This window comes from Coturnix japonica, chromosome 2, assembly GCF_001577835.2.
Source record: "Coturnix japonica isolate 7356 chromosome 2, Coturnix japonica 2.1, whole genome shotgun sequence".
Taxonomy (NCBI): Eukaryota; Metazoa; Chordata; class Aves; order Galliformes; family Phasianidae; genus Coturnix; species Coturnix japonica.
The window spans coordinates 9,054,934-9,068,606 of NC_029517.1; the positions used below are offsets into that span (position 1 = coordinate 9,054,934).

A 13,673-nucleotide genomic window follows, 5' to 3' on the forward strand; every position below is an offset into this window, starting at 1 on the left:
TCATTTCCACACACAAACTGACGCTATTCCTGCAAATTAAACACAAGTGAAGAGTTTGTGTCTGGCTGCCTGCGTCAATGCCCGCATTGATATTACATGACTTTTTAGGGGCAGAATGATTCAAGAATGGGAAATAGTTGTATGCAATCTGATGGCATTGTAAAGTATAATCTGGATTGAGAATGATGAGAAAGCAAAGGCGCCTTCTAGAGCCATTTCTGGAAATGCCAGAATTAAAGCAGGTAGCACTGAAAGAAAAGTGCTTACATTGGCGTTACAGCACTTTAACACCTTTGTCCCCTTCCTGCATGTAGGGTAGGTAGGGTTGGATTGGGATGAAAATCCAGAGCTAAAAGCACATCTGGGTTCTCTCATTGAGAAAAGGAGTGATTTTCCAATCTGTGCTGGATTTCAGATTTAGAAAAGTATATATGGCAGACAGCAACAGCAAAGAACATTATGGTCAGTGGCACTGAATGTTTTGAGCTGGCAAAAGAAATTTATAAACCATTAACAATTTGTCTAGAGCATCTGAAATGGAGAGCATGCATTTATTCTGGGGCAATAAAAATATCCTCCTGCATAATATAGAAAAAGAGTGCAATAATATATCAGATAGTCTCAAAACCTTCTTGTAAGTGGTTCACAGCAATAAAATTTCATTATGGGAATACATGATGCAATTTTACTCCATGAAAACCCACACACATGTCAGCACCTCCTGCAGACTGAGGTGACCACGGAGCAAAACTGAGCCCAGGAATGTTTGTGGGAAATCAACCTCTATACAATGAAAGCAAAAAGGAAATTTCTGTGCTCCAGAGAAACCTGCCTGAGCAGGGGGTTGGGTCTATGGATCCCCAGAGGTTCCTTCCAGCCTGAGCCATGCTGTGATACTGCAATTTGCACAGTGTACCAAAGTCCTTTTCTCCTACATTTCCACAAACATTTAGAGCACTAAAATTGCTTAAATGAATGTTCCAACCCTGCCATGCCCACTTCAAGTGCTCTGTGAAGCAGGCTGGTGCCTGCAGGCCAGCAGCCCCTCTGCAGCGCAGCCTGTGCCAGAAAAGCCAGGCTGGGAATTCACGGCCATGTCATGGAAATTTCCCACAGCAGCTTTCACCATGGGTAACAATAGAGACCTATGAGAAATGAAAGCTTATTTTAACTGGGTGCCGTGCCAGCTCACAGCACAATGGATCCTTTTAGCAGAGGCGAGGCGAGGTGCAGTTTGCTGCTCTCCATGAAGAGGAAGGATGGCCCTTTCTCCAGGCCCAACATTTGGCAGAGCGCAGGTAAGCTGGGAATCAGGGATGCCAAAGCATGGGGGCCACCTCAAAGCACAGGCCAAAGAAATGCTTGGAAACTACAAACTGACCGTTCCCCGCCAACAAGCATAGCGTTTTTCTCCCCATGTCACAAGGCAGAGCTGCCACCTGCCCGTTGTCAGCACAGCTTTTCCCAAAGAGAAGCCCAGTCAGCCTGTCAAGTCTACAGGTCAGCTGCCACTGCTGGGGGCCTAGGGAAGACCCACAGGATCACCACAACCCCACAGCAACCATCTGGTGTCACTCATGGGACTCATCCACTGTCCGTCTCTGTGCTGTAGCATGAGGAAGCTGCAGGGGAGGCACACATTGGAAATAGAGGAACAACGCAGTGCTCTGCTTTACAGCTCAGAGCCCTGGCAAGGAGAAGGGAAGGAAAAAAGCAGAACATCCTCATATCCGAAACCTCCTCGAGAAAAATCCCAAACTGTCAGAAACACGTAATGGAAAATGAGATGAAGGAGAATGATGTGGCCATTTAAGTCCCTCAAGAGCTGCAAATTTGGGAGAGTTTAAATTTGTGTTCACTCAGTTCTAGAGTAAAACACTGCAAGAGAGTGCAGTGCAAGGGAGAAGATTCACTTCCCACCATCCCCCAGCTGGCTGCTCAGGAGCTACCACGACATGCCAGCATACGCTGCTCCGTGACCCCGGCACAGGGCCCTGCAGCTGAGTTTCCAACCGAGGCACAGATGAAAGCTCTTTTCAGCACAGCTCTTGTCCATGCAGCAAACCAATAGGAAACAAATTAACTTGCAGTAAAAGAATTTAGTGAGCATACAAATAAAGGCGTTTGTCAAAGTCGCGTCTCAGTGCCAGCAGCGCCATTGGAATGGTGACCTTGACATCCATTACGCACTGCATCTGCAGCTGAGCACGCATGACTTCCACATAGGTCAATTAGTCAAAGGCAAAATGTACAGTGCCTCTGTTCTTCAGTTATTGTTTTGTTTTACAGTATTTAAATATAGCATACTGTATGTCTGTGCCACCCGTTCCCAAAGAATCTGTTCTCCATTAGCAAGAGAAAGTGCATGACAGAGCCCTGCAGTCTTCGGTCCTCTTTTCAACCTGGTTTACTTCAGCTTTGTGACTTTAAAAGTTTATTTATGTAAGACATTTTAGAAGCCACAGCTGAAGATTCCATTCTGGCATTGGTTTTAAATCCCAGTGCTTTGGTTTCTTCAGTGGACGTTTTAATGAATTCTTGATAGCGGATAATTGCCTCACTGCTCCTCGTTCATTCTGTGCGTGGTGCTTTAACCATCGTAATGACCTCCGTGTGATCTATATGCAAACAGGCAGTGATAAGCACAGCAACTGTAACACAGGTGCCAAACCAACTTCAACTCGCGGGGCTTTTTTTCTCTTAACTCACACTTTCAGCTTTGGAGGAGAGTTGATCAAATTCAACAGCGATTGAAAAGACACGGAATTAACATCTCTTCAAGTGCTAAAAGGCAAAGAAATGCGTATGCTTTGCATATGTCTAATTTTTCACGTTAGCATATCTGTGTCCTTTTATCCGGTTGTTTACTGTGCTCATTTTGCAAACATTCCGCATTAACCACACAGTTTGTAAACAAAGGCAATTAGTTGATAACAAACATGATTGAGCTTAAGCAAGCATGAAATTATTTTCAAGACCAGGACCCAGGTTAGTTAGGCTTGATTCAGGTCACTGTTCAATAAAATTTTAAAACCCCTATTTTTATGGAAGACTGAAATAAACTCTTCCACTTCCCTTTGATCTTCTTTGTTCACTCCACCCGACTGCTTTACGGATGACACTGAAAAGCAGAAGTCTGCATTTTTTAGGTAGCGACAATCCAAATTTTCCACAGCTTTCTGGACTGAAAAATCCAATGATGAAAATGGTGGCGCAGAACTTATCACCCTCTCCGCACGCTGCCATAAAAAGCTTTTCCTTAGAGCAACGACACAAAAGTAACACATTGTTATTTTCTCATCTTGGCAGCTCCACGTTTGTCTTCGGACTGGTCAAGAAGCGAGACTCTTGGGTTAAAGGGAGCAAGATGCTACTTCACCCTACGTGACAATACCTCCTTACAGAAGGGTGACACCGAGGTGTTCACATTTATAGCGCTTCTCTCAAGTTTCTAACCCACTTTTCTGTACGTATGTGTTAGATTTATGCTGGGTTTTGCACAGCAGTGTTCAATTTATTGTCTGCCTAGGTGTACACATATGATAGCCAATGCATTATTAACAGTTATGTTTACACTAACAGTAACTTATTTTTCCTACTACCAAGTGCAGCTTGTAAAATTTAATAGACATCTTCACACTAACCACTAAAATACTTGTGCTCCAAGTCTTCTGTCACTTAGAGACAAAAGAATGATAAGGAATTAGAATTAGGTATCATAAGAAGTCTTCTGTTTCGTTAGAAAGGAAATCACATGCCAGAGTTGAAAGAAGGAAATAGGAAATCGTGCACAGTGTCCCCACAGCCTGAAGTATCTATAAAACAGATTAAAATCAGAGGAATCTAATTTAACCTGATTAAGCTGCACTCCTGCATCACACTCCCATACACATTCCAACTTTCTTGGCCTGTCTGGAATCTCCCACTTCAGTCCTATCCACCAAGCAATGCTACAGGAGCTATGGCAGGAGAAGCACCGAGTCAGTGCACACCTTCCCCTTGTTATCTGTACCACTACCATTTGGCTTCTTACCCCTCACATTTTTCAAATATAAAGAAACATTCATATATATATGTAATATACAATACATGAGGAAATCTCCTAGGAAGGAAGCCATGAATCTGGGTGCATGGACTCTCCAAATCCACTTCCCAATGTTATCCCAGAATCTTCTTCCATTTTCTCCCTTTTCTTTATGCAACGCAACAGACAAACAACAACGGCTACTTCTCATCACAGAAGTGACTGGGCTTACTCAGTAGTGGAGACAATCCTTGCAAACACACTGCTATTAAAATCAGATGTTTAAGACACTTGGGTGAATATAAAAACAGTTGAATTAAAGGGTTGCCCTCATTCATGAAGCCTGAAAGCTAAGGAAAAGCACCTTGCTAAAGGCTAGGAAATAGTTCTTGTGGTAAAGATGCATTAATTGCACAGAGGATCAATATGCACTCACTCCTTGTGGAAAGCTGCTTGGGATAACTACATGTAGATCTCCAACCACTCTCACAACTCTCTGCAACCAAACCAAAGTACTCCAATCTGAGGGTTTCTGATACGGCATAAAAATCTGTATATACAGATTTGTCTGGTAAATGTTCCCTAGTCCTTACTAGCTTACAAATCTCAGCTTTAGACTTTCATATTTTGGTTAGAAAACAAACAAATAGGCAAACAAACAAAAAGCAGCTTATTATACATGGAAGGTTTCTTCCGCGATCCAATTTTCATCCAAATTGGAAAATAAAACCGAATTTTCAGGTAGCTCGACATTGGTGCATTGGTATTTACAACTGTAGTGCTATGTGCCCCACCCCTCGCACTTCCCAAGCAGCTTTAAGAGCAGTGAACCACCTCCAGGAACTCTTCAAGAACAGTACAGAAGAAATCCTGATGCTTCCCAGTGCTTTAGAGTTGCACAGACCAGTGCTCCAGACCCACCCTGCTCAGCTTCAGTTCACTTTGATGGAACTCTGATGTTACTCACTGCAGTGTGAAGTGTACAGCTGGTCAGATGGTGCTCTACCAGCTGGGAAGAACAAAACTCACACTCTTTATTTTTAGCAGGAAACAGAAAGCTTAACAAATGCTCATCTGGAAGAAAAACACTAACATTTTCTTAAAGCTGCTTCTTTAGCCTTTTTTTGAGCTTGAAATGGCTTTGCCATCTCCTGTCCATCCTGATTTTGACTACCACATAGGGGATGTCAGAACCAGAGACACGTGTGTTGCATGACAGCCTTCTCCAGGGGTTCGGTCCTGCACTCAGCACTCTGCAGTCTGCAAGAGGAAACCACCCTCATCTCTTCTCTCCCCTTTCCACCTGCACCTCTCTCTACAGCTCTGTGCTTATCCAAAAAGCACAGCACTCTATGCAATTATTCCCCATCACAACAGCCATTACAGTACCTAAACAGTGGATGGTGCCATCGATAATTGGTGCTGCAGGAACAGCTCCCAGAGCTCCGTGAAATAAATACAAATATTTGAGCTGAGACCCTCTTTGTCTTTCTAGGTTTAGAATGGTGTCTGGGCTCCTGTGCTCACAAAACACCAGAAACATCTTTACATGTTCATGTTGCTCAGCTACAGGATATGCATGTCTGACTCCCAGAACACCTTTTCAATGTAATAAACCCAGCAACCATCAGACAGGTCTCCCTGTCACACCGTACCCCTTAGATAGTGGACTCTGAAATTCCAACGCCACTCCTCTTGTTCTTTCCATTGTTGTTTCCCATGCACCAGTGTTATCTGCTGGGACAGCTCACTGTTTTTTCCCTAAGAAGAAAATATTGTTTACTTTGTGATTTATCTTCATCTTTTTGAAAACAAACTCTTTCCATCACGCATTTTTCTATTGATAGCATTCTCTATTAGAGCCATCACATGATCAATAATAGAATTTTTCTTGGCCTTTCTGGCAGTCCTATCCTGTTTAGGTGTTCCACATTCAATTAATGCTTTCCTATTTTTCAGTTGGTTCTGGCATCATCTTCTGTGTGCACGCCTCGCAGCACATCTGGTACAAAACAACATAGTTCCAAGCAAAATTTGTTCAGAGGCACAATCCTGCTAACTTGTACTTTATCCATGTGTGGTGGAAGGCAAGAAGAGCCAGGAGCCACAGGGTTTGTTCTCCCTAAGCAGCTGGGATGAGCCAGTGAGCCAAGCGCCAGCTGACTGCAGGCCAATGCCCCCGAGCAGCCACACACAGGACTAGCAGCCTGTCCTTGTCCTCATGATACTCCAGCTCATCCCACTCATCCCAGTGTCTCTTTTTATACTGGAGTTACAAACACCATCCTTATCTGCAGTCTCTACTACTAGTCTCTTTGGTTCATCCTTTGATGCCATACCACCAATATCTGCCACTGGCAACACAGGCCAACATAATAAAACAGGAGGCATTACTTTTGGAGCAGCCTTCATAGTTGAACTAATAAAGTCCAGTTTATATATATATATATATATAAACATAAAGCTCTTCTACTTGCAAAAATGCCCAGCAAAAAGAGTAATCTGTTAGTATCTAATCACACCGACAGGATGAGGAAAAAGAAGTTATCAGTTGCAAGGTGAAAGTATTAAACAGCAAAAACAAATGATAAACTTGCTCTAGTATTGTGTGCACACAGACAAAAGCCAGATGTTGGTACAATAAACAGTGCAATCACAGGAATCAGCAGCCAGACATTCCAGTTTTGATTGAAATGACAATCTTGCATTATGTCATACAGGTATTTTACGTTCCAAACTTGTTTCTGGCTTCTTTTTGCCCTGGAAAGGTCAGATACGCAGAAGCACAAAAGCTTTTCTGCACTGCCATCTCCAAAACACACGTTTTCAGTGGCCTTGTTATGCAAACCTTTGGAAACCTCATTTCCTTGCCAGCAAATCAGCAGCAGCAGCTGAAGCAACGCAACCTCTCTCCCAGCAGATATGAGGCTGAGTTCTTGCCAGGCAGGACAGACATGCTCACGTACCCCACACTGTGCTGCCCCTCACTCATTCACAGAAACCTTCACTACAAGGCAGCAACAAAAAAACAACTGATCTTGAGCCCGCAGACTTCACTCTCACCTCTGAGAGATTTTAGCTCTTCTTTAGTAACACCCACAGCCACAGAACTTCCTGCTGGCACACGCTGCTTCAGAACCGCCAAGCTGGGCTCTTCAAACACGTAAGAGACACTGTGCCCTCCTAAGGCTGGTTTCCATGCCTGCCTGCCCGGCACACAGCCCGCCACTACCGCTCTGCCTGCTCACTGCCAGCTTTCCGCAGAGAAAGGCAGACAAAGTGCAGGTACTTAGTGAACGTAAGCAATAGTTTTAATCCAACCCAAATGCTGCTTCACCACGTAACTTCGCAAAATAATACGTCCTAACGTGCCACTTTGTTTGTTTTTCTCTTACATCTTTTATACTGATATATACTTTTATATTTTATCTGCTGTGGGAGAGACAGAAAAGCAAAGTGCAATCAAAGCGCTGCAGTCTTGTGTGGAAGGAGACGCAATTTTAGCAAACCCTGGTCATTTTTTCAATTATAGTTCTTAGCCGAGCTATATTTGTACACCAGCAACTTCTCCAGAAAATTAAATTAATCGGGGCTGAAGTGAAGGGGCCGATAACTTGCTTTGTACAGATTTCATTTAACGGTTTCTGAATCTTTAATTGGAAAGTCAAATTGCTTTTTATAAACTCAAACAGATTTCAATGCATAGTCAGGACAGCAAACAGACTCCCAAGAGGCACCACCTCCAACCCCTGGCTATGTGGAACCGGTCTGAACGAAGCCTCGAGCTGCTCCTGCCACCTGCAAAGTGAGGAGGACGATGAGTGATGGGTGGCTTCCAGGAAGGCAGGAAGGTAATGGCATGCTGGTAGTTAATGGAAGAGTTTGGACTTTACATTTTGCTGTGGTAATCCTGTCTGTGCAAGTGTCTGACAGCCCGCAGGCGATTCACTGCGTGCATCTGTGCCTTGGGTGCCTTACAGAAAAAGAAATATCTGTGCTGGAAATGGAAAGCATCCAGCAGAGAAAAAGATTTAGTGCTCACAAGCCTATTAAAACACTCAAATAGCCAAGGAGACCAAAAAAAAAGCAGAAAGATCTCTGTTTTGTAACAGTCTTTGCAACTGATTTCAAGTGGTCCTTTTGTTTCTGTACAATACCAAAAATAAGGTGACACTGCACTACTAAAGATTGCTATCTCCCCAAAATAAGCACCTTGGGAAACAAGCAAGTAGGTACATTAAACACTGCTGAGCTGCAAGCTGTCTCCTGAAACTTCAGAAGGCAAAGGTTGCTCTGAAATACTAAAGCCACACAGATCAATATCGAGTGGCAATCCCATGTTAGCAGCCAGCATAGTGTTAAGTTGAAAGGACACTGAACAAATGGAAGTGCACATATAAATCCTTGGTGAGATGCATGCTAGAAAGGACCAGTGCAGATGAACCAGGGGTGACGGGAAGTGGAAGGCTTTCATTTTTGGAGCAACTGTTTCAGCTCTGCTGCACTTTAGAAAGGAAGGTGTTGGCTTTTCTCGTTTGGTCATGAGTTCAGATTGACGATACTTAATTTCAGCCATATGTACAACTGATATTTATTCTGCAGGAATGATTGATATTTCCTCTGGAATCAGCAATAAGAGACAGGCACCTTCAGCTGGTGATTCATTGGATCCTAAAATAGGTTTATAAAACAGGAATCTCCAGGGATGATTCAATACGCATCCAGTGACTAGGGCTGAATTTAACAGCCAACGTTCAATTAAATAAATCCTATTCCAACCTACCAATCATGGCACACGAATATTTGCCAGGCAGAGAACAAGAAATAAAGCTGAAGAAATGAGTGAAAAAGCTCCATTTTTTTGGCATGTTCCATCTGTTCAAACTCGGGCTTTTTCGATTCACGCAGATACACTCCATTTGGAACAATCACATCATCTCTTTTTATTCCAATAAATCGCCTTTACATCTTTAATTTTCTTTCTCAAAAGGCAGCCAGTTCCTAAGAAGGTGTCGTGCTCCTTCCTGCCACTTCTACTCACATCCAGTTTGATCTGGCACGTGTGTGTTGTGCTCCTGACCTTGGAAGAACCCATAGAGGCAGCAGATCATTCTTTCCCTGGAAGCTTTAAGAAGCCTAATGTCTCTCTGTCCACAGATCTGAGGGTGTCCGAGTCAGCTGCTCTACTTTCTGACATATTACAGTGGCAGAATAAACAGAGCACTAAAGCAATTTAAAAAAAGAAGAATTACTAAACATAGAAAATATATTCAACTAGAGATACACAACAACCAAATGAGTCTTCATACTATGTAGCAGAGCTGCAGATTTCACTAAGTAGGTTTATTACATACAATTAGCATTTATTTCCTCCTGAAAAGCTAACTCTTAATCACGTAATTTATGTAAAAGGCCATAGGATAGGTAACAAAGTAACATAAGCAGATTACACATAGTGCAGCATCCATTATAAATATTCATTTTCAAGGATATAGAATTAACAACAGAGCCATACAAACTGTCTGACTACTTCAATCAAAGTGAATGTACAGAGAGATACCACGGACTGTAATTGCAGGACGTTCTCAATGGAGGTCCATGCAAATATCCAGCATACCTGCAAAGAAACACTGAGCTCTCCATCCTTTGTTTATGTAACTCTAAGCCAGACAGATATTTTGCTTTGCATATTCTCTTCACTAAAAGCAAATCAGCTTCGTACATAATAAACTTGCACTCTGAAACGTAGGAAGGCTGCAGGATTAACAGATTAAGCAAAATAAAAGGAAGCATTAAGTATCATCAAGAGCGAGGAAACAGTCAACAGCAACATTGTGAAGTGAGACATTGTTCTACCTGGTATTGGCAACAGTAAACATCCACCATCAGTAACAGAACTCCTGGGACCTACCACCACAGCCTGATGGGGAATTAATGGGCCTTGCACAGTCCTCTCATCTGCAACGGCTCAGCATCACAGCAAAGACCTTCACTCCACAAACAAGACGCATCATGCAAACTCAAAGGTCTCATTGTATAATCTCTGGCAGACGAGACCTTCATGCATTTTTTTTTAATATGCATAGGAAGTTGTACAGAACACATTGTATTGCCATGAAACAAAGCCTTTGAAAATGCACAGAAAATTCTGTAGCTCCCAAAAGAATACTGGATATCAGGAAGAAAGGAAAAACATCATCCAACAAACAGATTAGAAGGCAGTGAAATAGGTACAGAATGGAGCAAAGCTAATATGTGTCTGAAAGGCAGCCGGACCAACAGCAGGGCAGGATCCATACCCAGCCCAGCCCTGTAGGCTCAGCCTCCCTCCACACAAGGGCAGCCCAAGGCTGGAGAAGAATGGAGTGCAAGGTGCCTGGCAGCATTCTTCGAATGCAATGAGATGTGGCCAGATGGCTGCAAGGCACAGCCAGGACCTGACGGTGCTGCTGGAACCAGAAAAACCCTCTTCTGAGGAGTATGCAGCAATCCCAGCTCAATGCAAAACCAGCACTGCACACTGGTTATGGCTGTGTGACACCGTGGGCTTTTACACTTCAGGAAGTGCTCCCTGATAGGGGAGTAACATGGCAGCTATTGTCAACATGTGACACTGAGATATCAAGATAACAGTTTCTGACACAGCCGTACTAAATGCCATTCCTCATTCTTCCATGTCACTACCAGTAAATCAATACCAGAAAATAAATTATTGCTGGCAGAAAACTCCTCCTGTCTTTTGACTGACATAAATTAATGAGCTAAATAACATCAAATTATCTGAAGTCAACTGCTGTTTGCATTGGTCCCGCAGAGGTCACGGAAGCAGACGGGATGCATACCTGGCAAACTTCCACACCAACAGTGAAGTGTAGTTTACATGTGAAATATAAATCATGCTATTTTAATTGCAGGGAGTTTTACATTCCGCTCTGAACAGAGGTTGGATCTGCCCTGGCAGCACCAGTAATGTCATTTCAGCCACCCAAGTGATGGGAAAGGCACGAGTCAAACTGGAAAGAACCACAAAATGCATAGCTAACGGCTGAACCTTGATAAAACCCTGACACTGCAAAGGATGGGCTGCACTCTGCTGAATTGGAGCTGCAGCTCACCCTCCCAGCCTGGCTGCACATACACAGCACAGCAGTGGCAACAGAGACCTCATGCTGCCCAGAACTTGGCTGCCCGTGCAAATCAAATCCATTCTATGGGGGAGGTTTAATGCAGAAAACCCATCTCCAGTTCTCCAGAGCTTGGAATGAGGATGTTCCGCCACGTCAGGCACAGTCCTGCCAACCTGGCACTGCAGGCTCACCCCAAATTACGCCATCACCTCTTATATCCTAATGAACACCACAGCCCTCCTCCAGCCTGAAACATTTTGACATAAAAATAGGAAGACACTGTGCAGCAGGTTGATCTGTCTGGAGGAGCGGATGACAGTCCCAGCGCTGTGCACAGAGCTGTCACACCCACTGCCTGCCCCTCGGAAGGGAGAAGCAGCCTCCTGCCAAGCCCAGCACACAAAGGCCTCCCTGTGACGCAGGAAGCAGCACACGGAGATAAAAGGGAAATTCAACAGTCACACAGCCTGTGTTCCTACCTGCACCATCAAAAGGGGAGGAAGGATGTCAAAGAGCTGCGGCATTTAGAGACAGGGATCACAAAAAACAGTGGTTTTGGTTTTTTTCCCCACAAAAGGAAGATTTGTGGAACCAAAAACTTGGCTCCTTGCAAGTGTTCTGATCTGCTATGAGCTGCTCCATCGCCCTACAAAGCATCCCCCGAAGTTATTTCTTTTCTCTGCAAGTTAAGGGCAGCTTATAGAAAATTCATCAGAAAAATGTTTATTTCTAAATACTAAACCTCAGACTGAAGTACTGCGATCAGAACTGAAATAATTGTGCTTCAGTGTTATCATGCAAGCAATCCTGCTTTAAATTAAAGAAGCTACCCCCTTGACTGAGCAAGTAACCATCTCTGCATTATTAAATTACAGAGCAGTCTAAGTGGAAACACTTTAGCATCCAGAAGTGCAGCCTGTTACATCTCACTACATCAGCTGGCCAACCTGTGACATCCTTGGTGATCCCAGTCTGTGTTAAAATACAGTCACCGGGAGCAGAAGAGGAGAGAAAACAAAAAAAAATAAAGCTATTTTGTAATGGAAAGAGCAAATGCAGGAGGGGAAAAGGCAGCAGACACTGCAAGGGGACAGCAGAGATGCTGAAGGAGCAGGTGGCAGCCTCTGGAGCCAGCAGGAGCAGAAAATGGATCCCTCTCATAAGGCGGAGTGAGGCAGACTGGAAAGCCTCAAGAAAACGTTCACCATTCGCTTTGCAAACCCACGCACAGGTTCCACACCCCATCATCTCCAAAAAGCCTTCCAGACAGCTCCCCACCCAGGATTAGTGGGTTTTACTTGGAGCAAATGAGGAATAACAGCTGAGAGCACTGCTGCATGCGAGCTCTGGATATACAAAACACAGCTGTCACTCACCATGGCATTTTCACTATCAAAAAACATCCTATAGAGAAGCAATGCAGCATCCGACTGTAAGTAGAACTTTCAAAAGGATCCGGATAATTTTAGCACAGATAACTCCCAACTCGGCACAAACAATCGCACATTCCTCCACTGCCATCACCTTCCTACCACTTGCATCCAGCTCCCTTTGCTCTGAAGAACCCCGAATTCCCCACACTTCCCGGATGCCACATTAAATACAAGTTTTCCTACCACCTCAGCGCCTCTTGTACCTTCAAATGTCATTAAATCAGGAGTGAGCTTTCTCTACTGCAGGCTTCTCAGTTCTATGGGCTGCAAGAGAAATGTCAAGTAGGTAGCACCGAACACGTGTGTTAATAAATCTGTTCAAGTGTTCAGTTTAAGATCCATAGAGCAAACACTACCAGATGCACCATTCATTACCCCAAATGAAATTACTCACAGAACTTACAAAATACACCCAAGACTTCTGTAGAACACAACAGAATATAGACCATCATTTGCTCTTCATGTTAAATTAATAATCTACGCAATTAAATGCTTGCAATTAACGGGGGTTTATTATTTTTGCAGCATAGTTCTGTAATTGCTAATGTAGTATAAAGATCCTGAGAACCATCTGGGGGGTTCACTTGAGGGATTTATTGAAATTCCACGGAGCCTCATGGCAAGTACCACCACAATGGAACAACGTCTATAGGAGGAAACTATACACAACTCATGGAGCAAGGTCTTAATCAAACCTCTCTATTTTCCCTCACATAACAAAAGATGTTTGGGCACAAGGCCCGAAGAGTATCTGTGTCAATTTATAAGTTCTTTGCTTCTTCTCAAGAAATGAGCTTAAAAATTCATTTTTAGCTTCGTGTAGTAATTATTTAAAATCTCAGACACAAACAAAGCACTAAATGCATTTAAAATTTAGACACAGAGAGAAAAACAACAACAACAAGATCACAGAATCACAGAACAGTGTGGGTTGAAAGGGACCTCAAGGATCACAAAGTTCCAACCCCCTGCTGCAGGCAGGGCAACCAACCTCCAGGTCTGGCACTAGACCAGGCTGCCCAGAGCCCCATCCAACCTGGCCTTGAACACCTCCAGGAATAAAGCACCCACAGCCTCTCTGGGCAATAA

The 13,673-nt window shown here is 43.6% G+C and overlaps 1 protein-coding gene and 1 long non-coding RNA gene across 8 annotated transcripts in view; one reads left to right on the top strand and one right to left on the bottom strand.

Moving 5' to 3' along the window:
- The window catches only part of DIP2C (disco interacting protein 2 homolog C), a 255,726-nt gene that overhangs the window by 141,713 nt on the left and 100,340 nt on the right, over positions 1-13,673 (bottom strand). The window lies entirely within an intron of this gene.
- LOC107308902 lies at positions 1,130-13,127 on the top strand. Of its 2 annotated transcripts, none has more exons than XR_001552985.2 (3): positions 1,130-1,298; positions 3,310-3,466; positions 7,717-13,127. It is a non-coding gene; the product is annotated as an uncharacterized LOC107308902 (long non-coding RNA). The 2 variants fall into 2 exon arrangements; XR_001552986.2 differs by lacking the exon at positions 7,717-13,127 and adding an exon at positions 5,206-6,127 and having other exon boundaries at positions 1,132-1,298.